At 32.0% G+C, this 26,472-nt stretch overlaps 1 protein-coding gene across 1 annotated transcript in view; it reads left to right on the forward strand.

Moving 5' to 3' along the window:
• Positions 1 to 26,472, forward strand: part of LOC129229808 (forkhead box protein P1-like) — a 475,853-nt gene that overhangs the window by 133,279 nt on the left and 316,102 nt on the right. Inside the window, 1 exon segment of the mRNA XM_054864184.1 lies at positions 25,272 to 25,329. The gene's annotated coding sequence lies outside the window, so the exon portion shown is untranslated.

Here is a 26,472-nt window from a genome sequence, read left to right on the forward strand (position 1 = left end):
TGTTTTGTTGTCTATCGGCTTCATTTTTTTGTTGCTCTGCTAGTAATTTGTTCTTTAACTGCTGCAGAATGTCTGCAGTATTACAAGTCAAACAATTTTTACTCGTTATATTTATTACAGGACATGGCATTATTATTTATAAATTTGTATTTCCTAAATAAATATTTAAAATACAGTAAAAAAGTTCAATGTTTCTGTAGTATTGGAATCACAAACATTTATTTATTACAGAGACCATCAAAAATAACGAACTGATTGCAAGAAGTAAAAGTTTTTATGGAAACGTACAAAAGGATAGCAAGAGAGGTCAAACAATTGACCAATGTTTAATTAATGATGTTATCAAAGTTTTAATTTACTTTCCGTCTCACCATAAAGACGATAACTAAATTCTTCAATACTTTCTGAAGTCGGACACTGTTAAATCATAGTCGGCAAAGTAGCTTCTAAATATCTATCCTATATTGTTTTAGGATGGCGGGAGGGGAGGGGGTAGGATGTTGCGTTTTTGTTTTTGATACACACTACTAGGGCCTAAGCCATATGATGTTAGAAGCTGTGACATCTATCAATGACACCACCGCTTAAAAAAAGTTGACGGATTTAGATGTTGTCTTGGTGTTATGTGTGTTGTTGGACACTGAACACACAAAACATTTTTTTACAATTGATAAAAATTAGTTACTTTATGAATTTTTCACACTAACATTAAGACAGTAACTAAATTTTTCAAGGCTTTCTGCAACGGTCAGCATTGATGGATGTCCAGCTTCTAAATATCTTGAGTAGTTTTTTTTTTTTTGGGAGGGGGGGGGTTAAGGAGATACTCGAGGGAGCATGTGTTATTACATATCAAAGGTCTAGAGTATATGATAAAATCAATGGCATCCGTCAATGATATCACTTTTCAGAAAGTGGTGGCGAATTTAGGTATCATCTTTGTGCTATGTGTGTTGCTGGAGACGGACAAACCTGTAGCTACTTTCTTCTATGATTTTTACAAGGAGACATCATTAAAGGGTGCCTAGCTTCCAATTATTCTGTGTAGTTTTCTTTTCCATTGATGAGGCAGTATTTTTCTTTGATTCCATTGATGAGTTTTCTTTTTTATTGAGGATACAGTATTTTAATTATTTTTCTATCAATGAGGCAGTATTAAAATAAATCATTTAATACCACAGTTTGACTTTAGAAAAGATTTAGTAGAATATCGATGAATAAAAACATCGGGAACTTTAATCAGTGTATGATGTGCTGAATTAATTACATTCTCGAGCTAATTATAAAAAAATACCTCACGAAAAAATTCTATAAAGCGGTTCTGTTTACTTTTTTGGGTAGCAGAAGGGACACTTGAAGGAACGTGTTTTTGTACCACCATTATTGACACATATCGAGGATCTAATGCACATATTAGAAACAGTGGCATCCATCAATGCCATCATTCTGCAAAAAGTATTGTCGAATTTAGCTGTCTTCTTGATGAGATGTGCGTTTTTTTTTAGGTTGACACACAGAACATGTATAATACAACTGGTGAAAATTTGGCATTTTATAAATTTTTTGCGTCAAGACATTAACTAAATTCTTCAACGCCGTTTACAAGAAGACAGCATTGTTACGTGATCATCTTCTAATTATCCTGTGTAATTTGCGGGAGGAAGATACCTGAAGGAACCTGTTTTTGTACCACCGTTACTTGCACGCATCTGTGACCTAAAGCACATTAGAAGCAGTAGCATTCATCAATGCCATCCCTTTGCAGAAAGTGCAGTCGAACTCGCTTATAACGTGCGCAAAGAAACCGCGATATTTTCTCGTTATAGCCAAGTGCTTGTAAAAAAAAAAGTTTGATAAAAATCAGAAAAATTCATCATAATATTGTCCTCTTTTCTTCTTCTTTTTAATCAGTATGTTCCAAAGAAGTTGGTTACTTGCTTTAAATTGTTTAAATGTCTCTTTTTATTATTATTATTTTTATTTATTTATTTATTTATTTATTTTGAAGAATATACATATGCCCACATATGTGATTTTTAACTGTTTCTTTACACTTCAAATTAAAAAAAGCGCTTGTTCTCAAGATGTCAATAGAAAGTTTAGGAATCACAAAAATATTGCTCGCTTTAAGCGGGGTTTGCTCGTTAAAAGCGATTTATGCTCTTATTGACTAAACATCGTACCAAACAAGTATTTCTGATTTAATCGCTTAATCCTGGTTCTCGTTAAATCAGGGCTCGTTATAAACGGGTTCGACTATATTGAAGAATTTAGGTGCCATTTTAATGTTATATGACCTAAAGCACATTAGAAGCAGTAGTATTCATCAATGATATCCCTTCGCACATTGCAGATAGTATTGAAGGATTAGGTGTCATCCTAATGTTATTTGAGCTTCTGAACCTAGACACACATAATGTTTATAATAACCATTGGTAAAACTTTGGTATCTTGTGATTTTTTTTTTTTTTTTTTTTGCATTTTTGCAATTACTTTAGTATATTTCCGTAAAAAACATTTAAGTTCAAGATTATGGTGTTGTTTTTAGTGTACTCCGTATTTTAAATTTTTCATGGCATGTAAATTATCTTAAGACACTTAAGAAATTATTAGCGAGACAACAAAAAAAGCAAGTTTATCTGAGCATGTTAATTAATCAACAAGAGTTTCTTTTATATTACTTCTACGAAACGTTATTTCTTTAAAAGCGGACTTGTAATAACTTTGATATACTACATAAATAATGTTTCAAGCCGTGAGATGAGCATTCTAATGAGTTTTTGTAATTTGATAATTTTTTGTTAGTCGACAAAAACTTATCGCGATCCTTATGTGGCAAGTTGAACGCATCCCCCTTAATTTTGGTCAAGGATAGAACGGCAATAATTGTCGAGATTTTTTACTTTTCTGGTAGACGGTATTTCAAACGGCTTTTATAAGACCTTGTTTGTTCTTTGAAAAGGTAAAAGGCCCAATTCAAGGACAAAAACGCTAAAAATAAGGTCACTTTATCCCAAGAATGTAGTTTGAAAGATTATTGTAACAAATACCAGTTTCCTGCGGTTTATCTTGATTGAAAGCCCACATGTTTTCTTTAGAAATTAACAAACTTCATTCCGTCAAGTTTTTTTTTTTTTTTTTTCAGAAAAGTAGCTTAATGAAAGTATTTGGAAATAGTTTGTTTATAACTATACGATTTCCAAACGTTGATTTAAATTGAAAGTTTGGCTTAATGTAATTTCTTATTTCAGACGTATATAATGTTGCAAATAAGTTTTGCACAAGAATACTAAGGGACTCTTCTTTTTGTTTGGGAAACATTTTGATTGTATTTGTGAACGTAAACCCTACTTTAAATTCAAAAAAAGAAAATAATAAAGTAAAAATTTTTATTTTCGAATTTGTGTACGTCTGAAACAATGCAATGTTCTGAACTGTTAAATTTTTGTTCGATATGAAAAATGCTTATTTCATTTTTAAATAATTCTTTTAAACATGAAAAAAATCATTTTTGAAATCGTATTTTGGGCATAGACCAAATAAAAGCGCTAATGAATGGTTTTTCTGGAAAGGAACTTATTTTTACTAGGGTTAAATACCATGGTATTTTATTTTGAAGTATTTTGTTTTGAAAAATAAATAAATACCTTTGTGCCGATAAGTAACAAGAGATAACCATCGTTTTCTCGGACAAATATACAAATTCTTGAATACAGGTGTTTCGGGGTTTCAAGAAATCTCTTTTTCAGTGCAAAATTGTGAGCTAAATAAGTAAGTGGATGTAAAGACATCTGGTAAAATTCAAAACCAAAATCTTTTACCGGGAGTCTTTATATCCGAAAGCTTACTATTTTCCACTGAAAAAAGACTTCCTTGAAATCCCGAAACACGTGTATGCAGTAACCTGTATATTTGTATTTCAAAACATCAGTTATTTAGTGTCATTTTATTTTGGTTAAAAAATTGAGATTATTTCACATTATTTTGCGATTTCAAAGATATTCCTCATTCTGTATAATTTTAAGAATATTATTTTGAATCCAAGCAGTAATTTTTATTCAAGAGAAAAAAAAAAACTTTTTTTTTCTGGTATCTCAAAAACTTTTTTTGCTTTTCAAAACAATATCAATACCACTGATGCAAATCTAGCTATTTCTTTGAGAAAACGTATCGCTTCCTCTCTTCGCATATCTTCCATCACCAAAAATTGTTTCTATTGCATCTGTGCCTTGTCGTTCTATACTGACAACGTGTCCCTATACTCGAATAGCATACATTAGAAAAGCATCGTTCTTTTAGGGATATGCGTTCTATAAAACTCTCCACGCACGCTCTAGTATTCATATTTTTGTTGGCCTTTACCCCTGGATTTTTGGCACCGTTTTCTATGCATTATTATGATTTTATTTCCTTTTTCACCCCGCAGAAGGGGTGACTTTTAGTGATAGGTGTGGTGTTTCACTCCAAAATATGTTTTCTCTTTCCGAACCTTAAGCTTTTTAGGACCATTTTCAATGGGTTTTGTGTTTTGCGTTGGCCTAAAAACAATTTTTCAATCCTTCTTTGTTTCTGCGAGGGTTTTGATAGTTGTTTAGTTATTCATTCTCGCGATGTGCTTTTAGATACTCAACTTACTGCGTTTACGTTTCTGGATATTCATTACTTTCACTTCCGAGTTTATTTCCGAAATGGTGCGCGTGGATTATGTATATTGTTTTCAAGCGTTTTTGCGGATAACATATCATAAAATGTTTCTTGATATTGTAGTGGTGCGTATTTTTTGCGGTTTTGTATATCTTACTTTTGTTGCAGGACTTTGATATTTTTCTTGAATACATTAGGAGCAATTCTGGATATATTGCTGCAATAAATGACTGTATCAAAGCGAAGTTCTTTGACTGTACTATTGACTGTTCTTCGTTGTTAATAACTGCCTAAGTAATCAATTAATTATTATTACATTCTTGGATAATCATTTCTCTTTCTTCCGAGTTTCTTTTCAAAACGGGGCATGTGGATTATGTGTATTGTATTCAAGCGTTTTTGCTGATAACAATCATAAAATGCTTTTTGATATTGAAGTGGCGAGCATTTTTTGCGGTTTTATATACTTTATTTTTGATGCATGACTTTGGGATTTTACTTGAATACGTCATGAGCAATCCTGGATTTTATCACTTTCATAATCGAGTGTCTCAAAGAGAAGTTCTTTGACTGTACTATTAAATACTCTTCGTTGTTAACAACTATCTAAGTAGTCAATAAATTATTGTTACGTTCTTGTATGTCCCCATATCTCTTTCTTCCGAGTTTTTCCGAGAGGAACATGTCGATGTCGATTATGTATATTGTTTTCAAGCGTTTGAGAATAACAAGTCATGAAATGTTTATCTTTATACGTTGTAGTGACACATGTTTTTGAAGGTTTGTTGATTATTATTCTAATATTCCCTATATACTCAATTATTTTTATGTTCTTGCATATTCATTTACCATACTCCGGAGTTTGTGCACGCAGATTATGAATATTCTTTTCAAGAGTTTTTGCTGATAATGTGTCAACTTGTATGTTCACTTCATGGATCAGTTTAATCTGTTAGTATGCGCCAATTTTCTTTAATTAAAATTTCCCAAAAGAATATTCTTTCTTTTCAGAAATCTGGTTCCCCAAAGAATTAATCAAACATTAGCTGCATCATTAGGGATATGGGTCATTATTTTTCAATTCCGTTAAACCGGTATTTGATACGGTTAAATACCGATATTTTCGATATTAGTATCAGAAAATCATAAATATTTTTGTTTACTTAATATTTTTCTCAATTTAACTTATTAATTACCTACTATTATTTTAAATCCCTTTTTGTTCCATTGATGAGACGATATTAAAACCAATCAATTAATACTACAGTTTGACTTTAGAAAATAATTAATAGAGTAACAAAAAATCAGATATTTTAATCAGTATATGTTGTACTGAGTTAATTACATTCTCGTGCTAATAATAATAACAACAATAATATAAACCTTGCAAAAAAACTTTTATGCGGTTCTGTGAACTTTTTAAAAATATAATAATGCTTTTCTTTTTTTTTTTTTTTTTTTGCAATATTTTAGTGTAATACTATAACGGTTCATTTTTACCTTTATTTTCGTTTTTAATGTTATAAATTATTTTTATAATACTTTTATTATGAGTATATTTTATTATAAAATTAGCCCCTTCATTTTGTATTTGTTGGCAGATAAATTGTTCATATTTCTTTAATTCAGCCATTTTTATGTATAACGTTTTGGAACATGGCAACAATACAAGACTTTTTCTTCGGAAAAAAAATTATTACTTTCGGATTAATACTGGTATTTCGATATCCCGTTTAAAAAAATACAGTGTACCGGAATCACATTTTTGATCCGGTATTGCAATCAGTCTGACTCTTAAAGCAGCCGCAAAACATGTGTGTACTTTTCCACGATTCATACCAGAAACTAAGAGCTATTTTTCTTCCCTGGCTGAAACTAAGTCAAAGGTGAAGGGAGCGAATTTCTAACGGCACTTTTGAAAGAAGGAAAAAAATGTAAATAAATAAGGGGAGATTTTGCACATTCACCATCTGCTTATCTTATATACGGAAACCTACGGAACACCCCTGCCCAAAAATAACCTCAATAGATTGATTCCCTATGCGAATTATACTTACCTATATATAGCAGGCTGTATGAAAGCATAAAAAAATACGCTTTTCACGCGGACTATCACAAACAATGCCTGTGTTCCCAGCCTGTACGAAGTTTCACGTGGCTAAACAATTTTTTGCTTGTATTTTATAGCACAGCGGTATGAACGTTGTAAAAAATATTTTATTCTGTTTTATTCATCCCCCCTCTTGATCCTCTTCAATGCCTTTCGCCTGACCTAACGGTACTTCACGTGGGGCAGGGTGTCCTAGATTTGGCGAGCTCGCGCCTTCGTGGTGTATTTTGAGGTGAATTTGGCCCAGTTTCTGGTGAAATTCATGTAAAGTACGATTTTTTTAATTTTACCGCTAGATTCAAAGAGTTGGTGAAATTTCTTCGGAAGGATCATTGCTTCTTCTGTCAAAAGTCTAACTGGTAAGGGATCTCTTGAAACCTGAGTAGAATTGCTTTTGCTGTAATGATAAGGGAATACTTGCCAAGACCAAGTTTTATGTTTGATTTTTAACAACATTATTTACTTGAACTCAGCCATACCGACTGATTACAGAATACTTCAGTACAAAAATACTGGGTGAAAGCCCCGACATCAAATGTATATAAGAGATTTTGGCGAAAAATATTTTAAGACACAAATTAAAATTACGATATTACACGGAGCTGACAGTGACAGCGAGCTGTTTTAACTAGCGGTCAACTGAATTTTAATTATCTTCAAAAGTACCAACAATAAAGCATAATTGCGCGACTGTGTAAATAAATGATAATAAAACAATTGCGTCGCAATTAAAATTGAAAGGAAAGAAATATACATTTGTTAAAAAGAAATATCTATAAAGAAGTTTTTAACTCATGGTGCTTGTTTTACGGAGTATTACGGAGGCTAAATTTAAAAAAAAATGATGCATTTATTAAAAAGAAATACCTATAAAGAAGTTTTTAATTTATTAAGGTTGTTTTGCGGAGGAGGGGTTAGCCATAATTAGACCTGAAAATATCCATTTTCCACATGGCAAGTACACACACACACACACACACACACACACACACACACACACAAATAGAAAAGGCGACTGAAAATAAAAGTTTACAAACGGTCATTTTTATTAACTAGGGGGAATTCAGGTCGTCAAATTATGACTCTAAGGGTTTATGTTCGGAAAAGAGGTAATGTAGTTGGTAAAATAGTAAAAACTTGCTAATGGTTTTAATTAAAAGTTCGAATATTGTACCATGTTTTCAATTTTTATTGGATGTTCTTCTAAAGGTAGAACAGGAACTTTTCCACACTTACACTGCACTATTTCCCAAGTCTTTCCATTCTGAATCTCAATTAAAATACCGCACTTATAGCCAATCGAAAGCGGTTGAATTAAAATTTCAATTATAAAAACCACTACCTGTACATGCCAACTCAGCTAGTAGAGCAAATAGGAAGGCCCTGGACTTTTTTTTATTATTATTTTAGATCACGCTTGAGTTCTCATTTTAATTAAAAAATCTTCGAACGTTTGTTCAAATCATCTCGCGTGGTTTCTTCATTTTGTTTGCAGAGAGATTCCTTCATGTTGAATTGCGCTATCTTACTTTTTCTGTTTAGATCTTTAAATAGTCTCAAAGATGAATTGAACATTCAAATCAATCTTAATAATGAATTTAAACCTTTCCATATTTCATAAAGAACCATGTATCTTTTTTTACCGGCACTACTGGTACATGTTTTTCCTTTTGCTAGTGCATGCACAAATATTTATAATTATTTTATGCGTTTCGACTTTGGTGAGTGTGCATGTGTTTTATGGCCAATTCCACTGTCACGTCCGGGACGTGACTGTCACGTGCCATTCGATAACTTCACCAATATTTTGTTACAGATCTCAATATTTTTATTAAACTGGAGTAAGCATATTTTTAAATCTTTACATTTGATACAAAGATACTCCTGACACATTATCATTTTCATTAAATAACTTTATTATTTAAAATTTAATTATTTTGCATGCGTCACAAGTGGGACATCCAAAATCAACCTTTCGTTGTTTGTTATATGCATTACTTAATATTTTTGCTTTGTTAATGTAACAATAATGAAACAAATTGCAGATTCTGAATGTTAAGGCTCCAACGTAATATAAACGTATCTCATTTGTTTAGAAATAATACTTTCACTGTTGAAAAAAATATGTATATGGCCATTCCACTGAAAACGGACATTTTGTTTCGCACGTGATGGTTCCTAATTTCATTAAAAAAAATGAAATAATTTTGAAAGGAAACGAAGAAATTTTTTGCTTAAGAAGTCACACATATGTGTGTAATTTCTTAAGCAACACATTTTTTGTTCGTTATCCTTTTAAAATATTATTTTCAATGAAATGTATATAGAGTCACGTGCGGGACAAAATTACCGGTTTCCGTGGAATGGCCCTTATTAATCTTAGCTTTATAATACCGTTTTAAAAGTGCGCGAAAGATTTCTGTTACAGTTTAGGCGAAAAAAATATTCTATTAAATAAAAAATATATAAATTTTGAATTTAAACATCTTCATACACTTAGAAAATATATAACCAATTTTGAAAAAAAAAATATTTTTAATTTAAAAAAAAAATATCTAAACATTTTCTAAAAAGGTCCTTTACGCCTATCTAAGTTAAAATTAACAAATAAATAAAATAATAAATAAATGAAATAACTTAAAAACATTTAAAAAATTCTTTTACATTCTAAAGATGACACTAATCTAAAACATTTCTACGAAGATTTCTTTACACCTAAAAAAGTCTCGTGAAATTGTAACTGTCCACTCACATACGTTATGACTGATGAATCTTAATTCTCTATTTTTTATCGTCAGTCATTTATTAGAATTCTAATACTATTTCTTCATAAAAAGTCATCTGGGTTTGTAAACGAACATAACACAATGTGAAATGCTCAAATTCGCAGAAAACTGCATACACTTGTTTCAAAGTTACAAGGAACCATTTCTTCAGTGACAAAAAAAAAAAAAAAAAAAGGCATCAGACGATATTTTTTCAGAAGTCTTTTCATCGATAAGCTCACTTTTTTGCATTGAAATTGCTCGAAACACGTTTATACAATTTCCTGTAAATTTATGCCTTTTACGTTGTTTGTATTATTTTACTTTTACAGCACAAATGCATTTATTTAACTCTTAGCAATCAGAATGTTGGTTGAAAGAAAATAGTAATGAATGATGTTCTTCGCTTTTTACAGAATTTTAATTTTGTGAGATTTTTTTCAAAAATATAGTAATGGATTTGAGAGGGATGGGACAGCTGCATTTATAAACCGAAATAAATTCTGAGAAAAAACATTCCTAGCTTGTTCAGCAGATGTAGCAGGTAAGAATGAAATCTGCTTCGCCTACTAGACAGGCAGGTATAAATATTTTTTCCATTTTATTTTTTTACCACTAGTGGTACCCGCACGGCTTTCCCCGTAATAGAAAAATTAAAAGGTTTTTTGGTTCGCCTGTATATTTACAAATTATGTATGGTGAATTTTCTCTTCAATTGGCTTGTACCCATGTTACGGTTCCACGTTATAATTTTGTATCTCGTCAATTGGCTTGTGCTCATGTTACGGTTCCACATTATGATAATTTCGTAATTTATTCGTCCATCTTATGGTATTTTTGTTCTTAAAATTGGAATGGAAAAAGAACCACATCGAATTTTCGAAAAATCGCCTCGAGATGCACACCCCTATGCTACAAACTAACTTTGTGCCAAATTTTGTGAAAATCGGCCGAACGGTCTAGACGCTATGCGCGTCACAGAGATCCAGACATCCAGACATCCTCCGGACAGAGAGGCTTTCAGCTTTATTATTAGTAAAGATATACAATTGCAACTGCTCTATTCCTAACGTCTCTCCTCTTCCTTATTTGCATTCTTTCATAGAATTGACATCAATTCTACAATAAAGTATGATATTTGAGCAAGTACTATAATTTTGTTAGTAAACCAGCTCACCAGCTTCATAAAAAATGAACTTTTGAAACTTTACTAAAAGTACTATAACTAATTAGTTCCTGGTTTATATAAGCTACCTTCTGCAATTACTCCTACTTTGAAGCTTCTCTCTTTCGTTCTATTTTCTTAAACCCACTGCACTCGTAATATTTTCATGGGGGGGGGGGCAAAGTGTATCCCATATAACATATAATGAACTCTTTCCACCCGATTTTCTTCAACTCTAAATTGCTACTGCACTCGTAATATTTCAGTTCAAAATAACTCATCTTTATCTTTACTAAAAATAAAGCGCAAAGTTTGGATATCTGGATCTCTGTTTGGATATCTGTCTGGATCTTTGTCGGGGTATCTGCTTGGATCTCTGTCTGGATTACTGTGTCGAGCATAGCGCCTAAACCGTTCTGCCGATTTTCATGAAATTTGGTACAAAAGTAGTATGCAGCATGGAGGTGTGCACCTTAGAGCGATTTTTCAAAAAATCGATTTTGTTCTTTTTCTATTCCAATTTTAAGAACATTTTACCGAGCAAATTAACATAACATGTACGAACAAATTACCATAACGTGGACGAGCAAACTACCTTGCGACCATACAAATTGGCGAGAAATTTATCATCCATTATTTGTAAATATACAGGCGAACCGAATGACCTTTTAATTTTGTACTACGGGCAAAGCCGTGCAGGTACCGCTAGTATAACATAAAGTGAACTCTCTCCACTCGATTTTATTTTGCTCTATACTAATTATTTACTTGAACTCAACCATACCGATTGATTTTGGAACACTTCTGTGCAAAAATACTGGGTGAGAACTCCGACATACGCGAGTTTTTTACTAAGAAAGTTTTGTGTTGGCCGGCAGTCGAGAGAAAAGTCTTAAGCATGCCCTCTTTTCGGCTATGACTCTGTAATATGTCTTAAGACCAGGCCAGTCTTCTCGAATTTTTCCAATGGAGGGAGAGGGGTGGGGCAAAGGATGTCTACTCAATGCAAATTTTATCAGGGAATAACAAAAACCACGCCCACTTATATATATATATATATATATATATATATATATATATATATATATATATATATATATAAACATTATTTTTTCAAAGCCAGAAGTTGATCCTCTTGACCCCACTGTTTAAGATATATTTCGATTTTTATTTGTACAACTAAATTGCATTTAAATTGCTGGTTAATGAAAACGTTGTGACTAATTTTTTTTTATCCATTGAATATCAAAAAATGAATGAATACTTCATTTTCTTCTATTTTTTGTAATTCTATTTTAAATTTTTCGATTTTTTTTTCGCAGTTTTAGAAGTTTTTGGAACTAAATAATTGCTATGTAATTATTTTGAATAATTAATCTCTACGAAAATTTTGTTTCGTTGAATATTAATTTAATCTTTCAGTTTTTTTACAATATATACATTTAAACAGGTAATGATTTATTTTGTTTTTGATTACATTTTTAGTTTTACCTCTAAATTGTTTTGATCTCGAAAAATCTGGATGGCAATATTTTAATTATGTGTTTTTCAGTATTTTCAAGTAAAAATGTGTTTAAATGAAGCGCAATAATGTTTTAATATTATTGATAAAAAGTTTAATAATATTTTTTGTGTGTAAAAGTATTGTGTCTATGGAATATTTCTATTAAATTCGTTCATAAAAAAAAGAATAGGGGAGAAGGTTTAAAAACATTTTTTTTTTTTTTTTTTGCTCGGGGTCGAACCAACTTCTTACTTTATAAAATGAAAAAAGAAAAAACGATTTGATAAAATTTTGTGTTAGGCAGGCTGCCTTGATCAAATGTTAATTAATTCAAATTTTTCTGGTTATATATTGAATGTTTGCAACATGGTTCTCATAAATATGCTTCCAAAAATGTAGATAACACGGGAATTATCTTAAGTGAGGGAGGAGGCAAGAGGCATAATACTTTTATTTACTAAAATATTTCGATAAATATGTGTTTGTGAAAGAAATTGCGCTGGGGGTGGGGGATTTTAAGCGTTATGACAGTTTGTTAGCAATACGGGTAGTACAAACAACGCCCCCCCCCCCTCCCCCCAAAAAAAGTCTCTGGAGCATGCTCAAAAAATTAAATTTCTAAATAATTTTAACAGATTTTTATACAAAAAAGGTTTATTTATTTATTTATTTATTTATTTTTGGCTTAAAAAAAAAGATGTCGACGATTTAATTCTGTAAGAAATGTGATAACGAAAGTGCATTTTAAAAGAACCATGATGATTAAAAAAGAAGAAAAGAAAAATACAGAAATATGCTTTAGAATTTCTGAAATAGACCCGCCAAAAGTCCTCCCCTCCTCCATAGCAACCCCAACTTCACAGCGCGGGAAGTAAAATCCGATGACGTAACAACGTGGCGCACTATTTCCCTTCCGGTTTTCTGTTGCTGCGGTGACGCAACAATGAGGTCGCGCCCTGACAATGCATCCCTGCCCCCCTCCAATAAATAGGTAAATAAAAATACAAGAATGCCTCTTCCACTCCCATGTGTGGATGGGTAAAAAAAAAAGTACATATATTATAACGGTACAAGATCTGGCCGCTATTTTTAGACTATTTTCTTTAGGTACAGCTTCCCGTCTTAACAATTCCCCTCCTGTGGAATATTGTTGACAAGGGGTGGGGATTCTTCTCCCCCCTGATTTGAGCAGATGGGGGACGGATGGACAGCTTGCTGCGCCGACAGGTGCGCAATTGATGAAAAGTACACCACTCTGATTTTTCGAAGGGGAGAAGCGGGAATCTTTTCCCCTGTATGAATCCCGTTATATGTGAAAGGAAGTATTTACGGCGTAAATAAAATATGCATGTGAACAAAGATGCGTAGCTAAAAATAAATCGGTTTTTGGTGGCATGTGGCGCATCTGCGAAGTTTGGATTTTTTTTTTTTTTTAATCGTGCGATTTGTACAGTTTTTTTAGTGGCTTTATAGGTAACAACCGTTAACTTAGTTAAAAAATACGCTATCCCCCCTTCCCTATTTGTATGATGTCTAATAAATTAAAATGAGCAACTGTATTCTTTAGGGTGATTCCACCGTCACATGTGAGACGGGGTGCCTCGAACTAAAATTTTTGGAAAGGACAAAATTCTCAATTTGCCGAATGGAACTCAAAATGTTACCGAATGGAACTCAAAATTTGGCCGAATGGAACTCAAACTATTGCCGAATGGAACTGCAAAATTGGTCGAATGATGATAATTTTACTGAATAAAATTCCAAATTTTGCCAAATGATGATAATTTTGTCGAATCTTCAGACAAAATTTGCCGAATAAGGAAATTTTTTGAAGGTCACAATGACCTCCCATCGGAACTCCCCTGCATACGGGACAATTGGACTACATTTAGAGTGAGAAATTAAAATTTGCTGACCTAATGAAAATACTTTTTTTTTTTTTTGTGTTATTTGTTAAGAAACGAATTTTTTTCCGAATTTTTTAAAACTTTTTTTTAAAGGTAAACTTACTTGTCACGTGCTGACAGACTTTTGAATATCAGTTTTAGACCAATAAATTCTGGCAAAAATTCGCCGTATGTATATTACTGCATGTTTTCAAAATGTATGTTTTGCTTTACTATTTTTTTCCCCCGTGTTCGTTTCAAATAAAAAAAAATAATTCATCTGACAACCATTTCAGAGTTCATCAGACATTTTTTCCTTTACGCAACAGCTCTTATTACGTTTTTAAAGTAATATTTAGAAAAACTAATGAAAAAAAAATGTAAAAAGCATGAAGTCTGTAATAAACGTAAAATCAAATAACACGCGTATGATTTCTTAGGCTTTTTTTTTTCTTGTTTAGGAGCAGTCCATTGATGATGTCACATTCCTTTTGAACTTTTTTGACTCCCCCGCGTTGTCATAAAGTGTCACACTTCACCATACCTCTGTACCCCTTTGTCACATGTCACACTATTTTTATTACCTTTAAGAATAAAAAAAATCCGTGATGTCACGTTTTTGTTTCCCCATCCCCCATTGTCACAAACTGTCACAATTTCCCGAACCCCTCCCCCCTAAACGCGTGGCATCATTTGTGCACATTATTAAACGTTTTGAAATAAAAAATACGTCACGTCCATGATTAAGTGTTTGCTTTCCGTAGAATGTCCTCTTCAGAGTTTAGTACACTTTATTCGTTAACTGTATTACTTTCAAAACCTGTACTCCATAAATACTCCTTTACAGTATTTTGTATTCTAAGTTCATTCAAAAAATGGACAGGTGACTTCTAAAAATTGGAAGGACTCCTAAAAATTAATAAATAAAAGTAATTAAAATGGGGGAGCAATTGACGGTTTATCGTCTAATATGGCAACACTACATTAACAAAATGCACCTTTGCTGTTTTCCGCTAAATACTGCAAAGTTAAAGTGATTCTTGATTTTTTCTCAACAAATTGTTTTTTTTTTTTTTTAATGTTTTGTTTTTTGTTAAATGTAATAATGAGAGCAGTGACGTACATAGCACCCCCACAACCCCCGTGGCACGTGGTAGGGGCGCAAGAGATATGAGGGCGCACGCTCTTAAAAAATAACACTTACGTTAAAAAATTTTTAAAAATCTCATAGGGAGGGGCGATGGGGAGGGGGTAGGTGGCGCCCTGCAGTCCGTTTATGGTGAGTACTTTTTCTCGAACTTTAAACCACTCTTCCTCCTGTTGATGTACTTTAATTTGTAATTAACTTAATATTACGACTTTAGACTTAGTAGAATTTAGTTTCTAATAGAGCAATAATGAGTTTCACAGAAGTGTAACGATTACTTTTTATGCAAAGGAAATAAAAAAAAATAAAACAAATCATATTTTCTACTTATGATAGATAACCTAGAACATTAAATTGTGTGGTGTTATTTAAATATAGTAAAGGCAGTAATACTTCAAAAGCAAGCAACAGCTGAAAATACGTTACAATCAGGAATACTTTGCGAAGTTTGCAATTATAAGACGTAAGACGTTAAAGAATCATTAAACTCTCAAGTTTATATTAAAATGACTGATTTTTGAAAAAATCCGAATCTGTTAGCAAATAAATAAATAAATAAATATATAAATAAATAAATAAAAAGAATGAAAGAAAGAAAGAAAAGAAAAAGTTTAAAACTCTCTGCTCCAAATTCAAGGAACTCATATGACAGTCAACAAACTAACTAGCATATTCGTTTTTGCCTGTATTTCTTTAACTGAAGTTACAGTTGTGTGATTTAATACAAAGCGATATCCTTTACTTTGTGAATTATTAAATGTTTTTGTAAAAAATTTAATTATCTTATTGATGAACCACTAAAGGAATTCAATATATCTTTTTAACGGGAAATTTCTTTAAGGGTAGTCATTTTGCTATGCATGAAAGTGCTTTTGATATTATTCCTGTCTATACTCTTTCAACAACAGTAGTTTTCTCTTAGCCTGGGTTGCCCACCTAAGGTTGGGGACGGGGTCATGAGACAGATTGCACCATTGAAATTTTTAAGGGGGTGGATGTTTTTAGGGATATTGTTCACTTTTGGGGGGTCTTGCTTTTTAGGGGGTCTTTGTGGTATTTAGGGGGTGCGCCTTTGCTCTTGGGAGGATAGGCATTCATGTCTTTGCAGAAAGAAATCTTGTTTCTTGTTCTTCAAAAACTGCCTTATCCTTTAAGTTTTAAAAGAAATGTGAAGGATTAATTTAATACGAAAAGTAAATTTTTTTATAAGTTATCACAAGACTAAAACCAGTACATTAAAAATTGTTTTAAGGGATTTAATGAGAAATAAATTATCTGATCTTCTTTGAAGTACTTAGTGGTTAAGTACAAAACAAAACTTATACACATATCAAGTAAATTTTGAAATAAAAAATGTAAACGAATTTTGTTTAAATGCGTAAATACGAAAATAACACCATTTTAGCTCTTCATAATGGATACGAAGATGTCTGGTTGAATACGAAAAATAGTTATATTTCTAGAAACCCTGTTATAGGTACCTTATAAGAGAGTCTTTAACTACAGAACATAAATATTCGTCCTAAATTCAGATTTCACTTGCAATGAATGAACTAACTTGCAATTGAGGTGCTGAATTTCTTCTAGGTAAAAAAAGAAAAGAAAGACTTAACTTATTTCTTAAAACCACACCTATCATTCTTACAAAAGCCAGTGGTTTGTAAAGAAGGGGAAAAAAACCTGTCCCATCTTTTTCTTTGAATTCTAAAAACAAAGACAACCCAAGCGCTATTTTCCTCCTATGAAAGCATTGTTTGTGCGACTCAATCCCAAAATGGAACATCCCAGGCCTTATGTAAACATTCGCTCAATTCATCCCCAGCTGGACATTGTTTGTTAGAAAGGGGTTCCGGGCTCTTTTCTTCCACTGCAGTTACGGTTAAAGACAAAAAAACAAAAAAATGTAATAAAATAATAAATTCGATGTCCCGTCACGTTATTACATAACGCCGAAGCAGTAATTGTGTAAATAGGAAGGAAAAAATATCTGAATGCTAATGAGGTTTAATCCGAAAAAGATTGATTTTTTTACGTTCTTTGTGCTTTGAATTTTATCCCCTGGAGCTATGTTTGTTCTACAGACTTTGTTTCCTGTAGAAGTTTTTTGTCATATTTTAATTTATGCAAGGTAAATAACCATGCTAATGAGCATTCGGTAACTTGAATTTTTTTTCAGTAACAAACTCCGCTTATTCTTTAGTTTATCGAAGATTACTGATTGTCAACATTTTTTTCGTAAAACGCAAATTGTTCTGTCTGTTGACAAAGTTTTTTTTTAATTATTTTTTCTTCAGTTTTTCACTCAGCTATTATCTTTTGTCTTTTACATATTAAATAAATACATAATATACTTTCTTTCGTTGTTGAATTCAGATCTTGTTTCATTTTGTTGCAAAAACAGAAATACTTTTCCTTAAATGTAGCAGATAAAATAGCAATATTTGTTTAAATCGCAAAAAAAAAATCTTATTTTTTGTATGAGGGTGTAATGGGGGTAGTCTTGCGAGCATATAATTGCCGGGAAGGAGGCGAATGCGCCCAGTTTACTTACTAATTGCTCTTTGAATCGCCTAAAATTCCTTAGAATACTTTTGAAAGCTAAGCGTAAACAAAAGTTAACATTTATCCTCCTTTTGTAACCATGCTAAATTGTGATCTATTATTTTATGTAATTTTTAATTGTATGTAATGTTTTAAACTGTTCAATTATTTGTATTCAGTCAGTCAAGCATTGTTAACTAAATAGGCTGTAAATTAACGCCCTTAAGTGTGCTAAATTAATTTTAGCTACCAGTTGGAAGGTAATCTCAGTATCAATGTAAGGACATCTGCCTCTAGCTCGGTTATTGATTATTACAGACATGAGTTCAAAGCCAAAAAGAAACTGCAGTCTATGGCTGTCATATACTGTCTGCTGTCATATACAGCCGGCTGTCATATACTGCCGGCTGTCTGCGTATACTTGTTGCTAACTTGATTCTGTAGTCTCGGTATTGCCTTAGAGTATGTTTACGTAGCTGTAGCTCGTTAAAGTTCGTTAAACAAAATCAGTAACATATTATTCGGTAAAAGCGCCAAATGTAACGCGTCATCGCTGTAGAGAACGGGATATTATCAAAGAAAAGAATATCGTTGATATTATGTCCTGTCATATGTGTTGTCACATTGTAGATTCTAAAAAAAGGTTTTTAATGGTTTGCTATGCTCGTAAGTTATACCAAAAAGACAAATTGACAACAGTGGAATTCTAATTCGAAGAAATTGAATGGACAAGCTACAATTTTACGTGAAATAACGGGTGTTAAATTATCTATCTTAGCGACGCTCCCATTAAATTGAACTACACTGTTAAAACGTTCCTGAAATTTTACGGTAAAAGGTACTGGCCTCTATGTTGCAAATGCGTTTTACTGTGAAATCCTATTTTACTGTAAAATATCAAGGCATAAAAACACTAGAGCCATAGAGCTAGTTGCATTGAGTAAAAAAGAACGAGATACAAGCAGCGAGGTCTGAGCCGGAGATCCTCGTATTTGCAAACTGGTTCTTGACAACTTTATTTGTTAGGACTCAACGGAAGACCAGGAATTTTGAATTATAGGGCAAAAGTGGGACAGATGCCATATGAGGTGAGCCGCCATACCTTGGGAAATTCAGTGATTAAGAAAAAGATGACTATATTTTTCACTGTTTTTATGTTCTCGTAGACACTTCCTTCCTAACATGTCAGTTCTTGTTTGATAGCGCTCGAGTGTGACGTGTGTATGACGAAAAGATCATTTTAGTGCGAGCATTTTTCGACGAAAATATCGAGTCGCTTTGGTTTCAATAAGTGATAAATGTAAAACAAAGACACCGTAAAGTAAGAACTGGTTTTAATGTTTGATTCAGCTTGTTTTTAACATATTTCAACTACATTTTGCAATGTATGTTAATACTTGCGTACTTGATACTATATGACATCTCTTCCACATAATGAAGAGAGATGCCAAACGTATCAAAAGTGTAAATGAAGGGATTTTTTGTTTATATTTTTTTGTTTTTTGAATTCAAAGAAAATGCGGAGGAAGCATACGGCAATCAGTGGGCAGTGGAGTGAAGATAACTTAATTCTGGCTATTCAAATAGTAAAAAAAAAGGAGAAATATCAAAAAATGAAGCTCAAAAACTTTATGGAATGCCGTGGGAAATGTTACATCAGGTTTTACAGCTTCTGGAATAACAGCTTCTTCCCTTTCAGTCCTCATGCCATTCCAGATCGTTTCTTTGCTATTTCTGATTTAATTGAAGTAACTACTCCTGACACTCCTGTTGAAAATGCTGTTCCTCCAGCTGTGTCTCCACAAAAACCATCAACTTCCAGACAAACATCCAACTAACTAAGAAGGACCTACAAAGATTTTTGAGAGGTTTCATCCAATCCCAAAACTACCTAGTACGACAGTGAATGAAAACCAGTTCCTTGTGTGCGCGGAATGTTGGAAAAATTATTATTTAATAAACAAAAAAAAAACTGACTGGATTAAATGTTTCCTATGCTAAAAATGGCTGCATGAGTCATGTACAATAAACTGTAATAATTGTGGTAGGGAAATAATCCGCAGAAAGATAAAAAACAAGAAATAATGACATAGATGGCATCTCTCCCACAGGTTGTAGGAGAGATGGCCTGTTGTCTACTTACAATTTTTATTTTTTTATTTCCTTTTATTTAAGTCTAAAATTCGTTAATGGTAATTTTAATACTTAATAATAGTGTAACTTAAAAATAAAACATAAAGGATTGATTTATATTGCATTTTTAATTTTTTATCTAAGTTTTACTAAAAGTATGGCGTCTCTCCCACTTTTACCCTATGCTTTGCTCCATAAGACGCTTGATGTACCGATAAGCGCTGCATTCGTTAACTATTTCTGGTAAAATTTACTGTAAAATATTTCTGTACTACAAACGCTTTTTAACAATATATAAAACGATACTTAAATAAAATAGTAGTCTAAAAATAGAAAGAATTGAATTCCTAAAATACAATAAAATACAATAACAACTAATTAAAACTCGAAAGAACAAAAATATAAAACGAAAATGGCTCAGAGTAAGGAAAAAAAAAAACAGTTTGAATAGTTGCACCCTCTAGTGTGCAAGTATTCAAACAAATTTCATTAAATTGCGTAATGTACAGTAGTATTCTTGAAGTTTAGTTTGGCATTTCCGTACTTAATGTAAAATATTCTCCTTGGTGGTTAAAAACTTCAAATATATTAGAAATTTAAGGTTTTTGTTGGCGGCTGAAATCCGAAAATACAGTAAAAATAACTAAATGGAATGTGACAGAGGAACATAAATAGTGCGTCAAAGGGAGAACAGTGATTTTAAATACATTCAACCCCAAGTTTCTATGTTATAATTTTGGGTCTTGAGTCTCATAACTCGCGCGGAATTTCTGCTGATGAGAGATTGAGATTGGTTCGTGAAAGATGAGTGACGTTCCTGACCAAAACACAAAACGTGGAACGGGGACGTGTGAACTTAAGAATCTTCGACATTCCTTTCGTATCATTTCACCTCTTCAAGAATTTTGACACTCTCGCGTACACACAGTACTGATATACTGCACTCCGATAGTCGGAATCGCTATGGAAATCGGAAAATGCTATAACAATAACTAAATGAAATGGGGAAAGGAGCAAAAATAGAACATAAAAAAAGTGTCAAAGTGAGGGGAACATCATCCTCATTTATATAATAGCCGATGATCGAGTAACGCACGTGTTTCAACAATGAAACTCTCGCTACGGTATAATATTTTGATAATACAGTCAAACCTGTGTAAGTCGACCACTTGCGGTGCACTACTTTAGTGGTCAACTTAAGCAGGTGGTCAACTTACAGAGGTTGATTTATATGATAAGGGCTAATTCCGTGCCTGAAAAAAGCGGTCAACTTACAAGTGTGGTCAACTTCACAGGTTTTACTGTATGTTTTGGTAATATTTAATATGCAGGGAAAGGCTTTATTGTGAGAAGGCTGAACTCGATCCGGCAACTTAACTGATTTACTGATAAGACTGTCATTTCAGGGGAATGCAGAAACGAAAAAATGGTCAACAATGAACGTTACCTATTAGAGTTTGGGGTTAGTCCACTGGAGTAAGGGTTACAATTTCAAATATCAAAGTATCACCAAACAGGCAATGGCTTCGTTCAAATGTAGAAAACAATTTTCACCCGTCATACCCTGAGGGGCGATTTTCTAGTTTTAAAAACTTTCAATTTCTAGTTTATCTGTTGATCTTTGGTCTCTTAAAATGAAAGCTTGCTTGAGATACCTGCTACTCTGAAATTGAATCGTCTTCGGGAAGGATGATAAACTATTTTACTTTGTCCCTCATGCACTTGGCAAATTTCACAAAACATTTTTAAAAAATAAGCTTAATGTTAAATAAATAAATATTGCACCGAATTTAAGTAAGTCTCAATTAATATTTAAAATTTTAACGGCATTAACTTTACCACTTTATAATAACAAAAATAGTTTTTTACTTGCAGTAAAAATTACAATTTGAGTATCAGTTTTTGAAAATTTACTTGTATTAACTATGCTTTGACCATGCAGAGATACCTTTTACCTGACTAGAATAGACTACATGTGTTGCTACATAGTTAAAATGTCTTGTGCTAAAACCAGAGTAAATAGTTCATCATTTCACTTTGTCCCGCAATTTCACTTTGCTCCACATTCTCCTATTTATTTTTACAAAAAAGTCAGATAATTTTAGTTACCTTAACATAACTTCAATGTATATTTCACCAGGTGATTTTTTTAAAAAAGCAGCCAGATACAACTGATGAAAATTAGTGTAATATTTGAATGCATTCTGTAAGAGTAATCTGTAACAGATAATTCTTGTTTAAAATCTTTTTATTTATGCTGTTGATGTAAGTCGAGAACTACACATAATTTATAATATCTGTATTTACTGAGAAAGTTTTTATTCTAAAAAAATTTGCCCCAATTACGGTTTTCTTTCAAAACTGTTGATAACTAAGATGTCTTAAGGACGTTTTTCTTTTATTCGTGATAAATAAATCAAATTTTTTAAAAGAATTAAAAGAATTATGTAAATGTTCCAATTCTGCTTGGATTGTTAAACTTCACATAACTGAAATATAATCACTTAATTTCGACTATCTCAATTTTCTTTTAATTGATCATCAAGCATTTATTGCATTTATTTTTGACGAACAACTGAAGTTATACAGTCGACTCCCGCTACAACGCAATTCGACTTACGCGAAATGGCTATAACGCGAATTTTTCATGAGTAACGAATTTGAGAGCTGACGCGAGTTCCTCGTCGACAACGAGAATTTTTTTGGAAGGAAGTATCGGTTTGTTATCGGCTACTAAATATTGATTTCGTGAAATGTTATTATATCTCTTTAGCATCACTGACAGCGAAAGTTCTCACACCAAACTTGTATACACATCGCGTTGTTAGTGCATCAAATAACCATTCAGCATCTTTCATTTGTTTATTTTTTTCATTCTAATTATTAAAGTTGATGAAATATAATGACACCGTAGTACGCTGTTTCATCTAAAGTTTGAAGATGGGAAGAAAAAGAAAGTTTCTGCCCAAAAAAAAAAAAAGTGTACGATTCTCGATATGATTTTTAAACACAAAACGTCGACGGTAGCACTAAGATAAGTACGAATGAATTTTCCATTCGTACAATTAAGAGTCAAAACAAAAAGATATCCGAAAAAGCTCAGAACTTAGTTTCAATATTAAAGCTTGCAGAGTAGTGTCTAAGCAAAGCAAATATGTATTATGAAAATGGAAGCTGATCTTGTACTGTGGATTAAAGCGATCGGGGAGAGGGGCTATTGCGTAAATGGAAAACGTAATAAAATAAAAGGCGAAGCAATCCTATTTAAAAATGTATTTAAAAAGAATAACGATCTGATCATGAAGCATAAATCATCACCATCTTTATTTTTCAACTCATGAATATTATTACTGTATCTACTGTACAGTACTACTATAGTGCAGCTTTTATTATTACTACATACTGTGCGCGTACCCGTGTTTTATTTTATGTCTTTCCGTCCCATTGATCATTCATTTCGTGCATCTTACAGTATTTTATGCTGAATAAAACAACTTTTTTTTATTTTTTAAAAATAGTAAAAGTTTAGCTCTTTATGTAAGAAACTGTAATGTATGGTTGAGGAATGCTTTAAAGCAGTTAAAGGGTAAAGTAAGAAAAACAACGTTAAAAAAAAGCACAAATTTACCAATTACAGCAGACACGTGTTTCGGCCTTACAGGTAACGCCTTTTTCAATGCAAAAAGTAATGAGCTTATGGATGAAAAGACATCCGACAAAGGTATTTATTTATCTTATCAGTTAAAGGGTGTTTAACAGTGTCTAAAAGAATTTGGTATGTTTCTAAAAAAATTGTATACGTACATTTTTCTACAACGCGAAATTTTGATTTACGCGAGGAGTCTTGGAACGGATCCCTCACGTAAGTCGGGACTCGACTGTATATAAAATATACGCTTAGTTGAAACAAATTGTTACACATAGTGATAATGAAGGAGTTTTTCGATTAAAATGTGAAATATTGTATTTTCTTTCTTGAATTGAAAATGTTTTTAAATTCGTGAATTTATTTTTTCCCTAATTTGATCAGACCGTAGATTTTTTTTTTATTTTTTAGAAAAACACTTAAAAAGTACAACGTTGTAATAATAAAGTCACTTCAATTAAGAAACTAAGTTTCCTCGTTGTGCTTTGAATCATGTCATATGAAATGAACGATGTGATTGAAAATAAAAAGAAATTATAATTTCATTGTATCATTGCAACATTTGTTATCAAACGCAGCAAGTTATTGAAACAAAACTCGTCATCTTCATATGTGGGTCATTCCGTGTGTCGGAACGGGACATTTGGACTAGTGTTGTCACTAGATTTTGTTTCATAAATGCAAATAATACAAGCTAGAAAATTTATTTTTGGTGACAACATTTAAGTTTGTCATGAGAAATATGTTAAATATCAAAAGTTAGTCAGTTTTAAGAAAATAACCGAACCACATGCAATAAAATGCCTGTGACGAAATGGGATACATTCGAGTCTCGTTCCGTCACTGGCATTTTATTGCATATTCTTCAATTATTTTACTTAAAAACAGTAACTTTTAATGTTCTACTTAATTCTTATGACAAAAGTATCAAAAATAAAATTTCTAGCTTATTTCGTTTGTATCTAAAAATATATATATATAGTGACAAAACAACTTCAAATGTCCCGTTCCGTCACATGGAGTGGCCCATGTATAGTTTTTCTTTTTTTTTTTTAATCATTATATTTATTCTCATTTTTATTTTGTAATTTAGCTTTTTAAGCCGAAATAAGAAATTTAGATTCGGATGCGTCCTGTCACTGTGCCATCGGATTTATATCATTGGATTTTTATTTTATTTAAAAATATTTCGCAGTTTATTTTATTTTTTAATGTTTTTGAAAAAAAAAATTCTTTTTTTTATTTCAGTTTAATTTATTTATATACATTTTACTTTTTGTCTATTTATTTTATAAAATTCCTCGGTTATATAGTATTATTTTTATTATATTATTTTTTAAAATTATTTGAAACTGACGTTTTTTTACACCGTTTTCTCATTGTGAAATTTAACTTTTGCTTTTGATTTTTACTTACAGTTTCTAATTCCTGTCTATTGTGTCATTAAAGTCTGTAAACAATTATTAGGCTCAGTATTCCTGATAATTCTCTTAAATCGAGGTCAATTAAATTACCCAACCCTTAATAGCATCAATTGAAGCAAACGAGTTATGCTAAATTTACGTATTATATTTTACTTCCCGCTATAATTTCTTTTCCTTTTCATGTTTGTTTGGATTATATAACTCCCTCTTCAAAATGTGTATCTTAACTTGTGTGTCATTAATAAATTATTGACATGATAGAATTCACACGCAATTATATTTACTGTTATCTTTATTTTCTTGTAGATCTATGACATACGGGTTCTGAAGGTTGATATGAAAGTTCATTCGCATTCATTGTTTGGTAAGTTAAGGAAATTTAACGATATTATAAACTCTTAAATCAACAAACAAACAAACAGAAATTGTCTAGTTTTAATTTAAATTTGAAGTAGAGGGTTAATCGCCTCTTATCAGCAACTACTTTCCTGCGCAAGTCACTGCTTTTTGACGTCACGATAGATAATTAATGTGGTCGTTTCCAAAATTTTAAAATTATTTTTTTCTTAAAGAGCATGCTTAAAAACATAGAATCTGACTATTTTTTAAATAATTTCTTTTCTCTTTCTTATTTAAAAAAAACTTAAATCGATGCTCTTTCATCGTTTAACGCTTTTGCCGATGACATCACAAATGATGAAATGCCATTCAGTGTTGCCATTCACGGTTCAAAATATTTAATTCGCATCTTTACTCACGTGCATTGGCAACGATATGGTTGATAGCAAACGTAGAGCGCAATTTTAATTCGCTGCTTGATTATCATAACGTGGAAATGCGGCAGAAAGATGCGCCATAGTGCATCATTTGTGATGTCATAAAGACCACACCTTGTTTAAAGAATCGGACATTTAAAAAAAAATTTTTTTTTTTAGCTTATTCTATCAATTTCAGTGACAAAAAGTACTACTTTTGACTGAAGGGAACAACCCCATTATGTAAGATTTGGTTATAATAAATTTTGCAATATAGGCTAGGAACTTTTTCTTGTGTGCAACTGATGGTAGTTACAGAAGGAAGGAAATGAAATGAGAGGTTTAATTTAATATGAGGCTTACTACCTGTAGCTTTGTTTTGGCCTTTTCAGACTGATGACCGTTCTAATTGCAGTTTTTGGATACCATAACAGCCTTTAACGTACTTGTTTTATTCGGTTTACCCCCTGTTTCACCGACACTAAAATTTCTTTCCCCCTCTCACTGAGAAACTTCACAAAATAGAGAAAACTATAATGGGTCACTCTCCCGGTTCTCCGACACTAGTTTTCCGAAAATAAAAAATGGAATGCTTAATTAAATATATATATTATTAGACATATTTTATTTCCATATTTGATGAAAACTAATCGTTAATTACTTGCCAGAAACTGACATCTTTAATTCTAGATGACAAAGTATTTTTTAGTATTTTGTAGCAGTTTTTCAGAGGAAGTTTAGTTTTTTTCTGT

Source organism: Uloborus diversus, chromosome 9, assembly GCF_026930045.1.
Source record: "Uloborus diversus isolate 005 chromosome 9, Udiv.v.3.1, whole genome shotgun sequence".
Lineage (NCBI taxonomy): Eukaryota > Metazoa > Arthropoda > Arachnida > Araneae > Uloboridae > Uloborus > Uloborus diversus.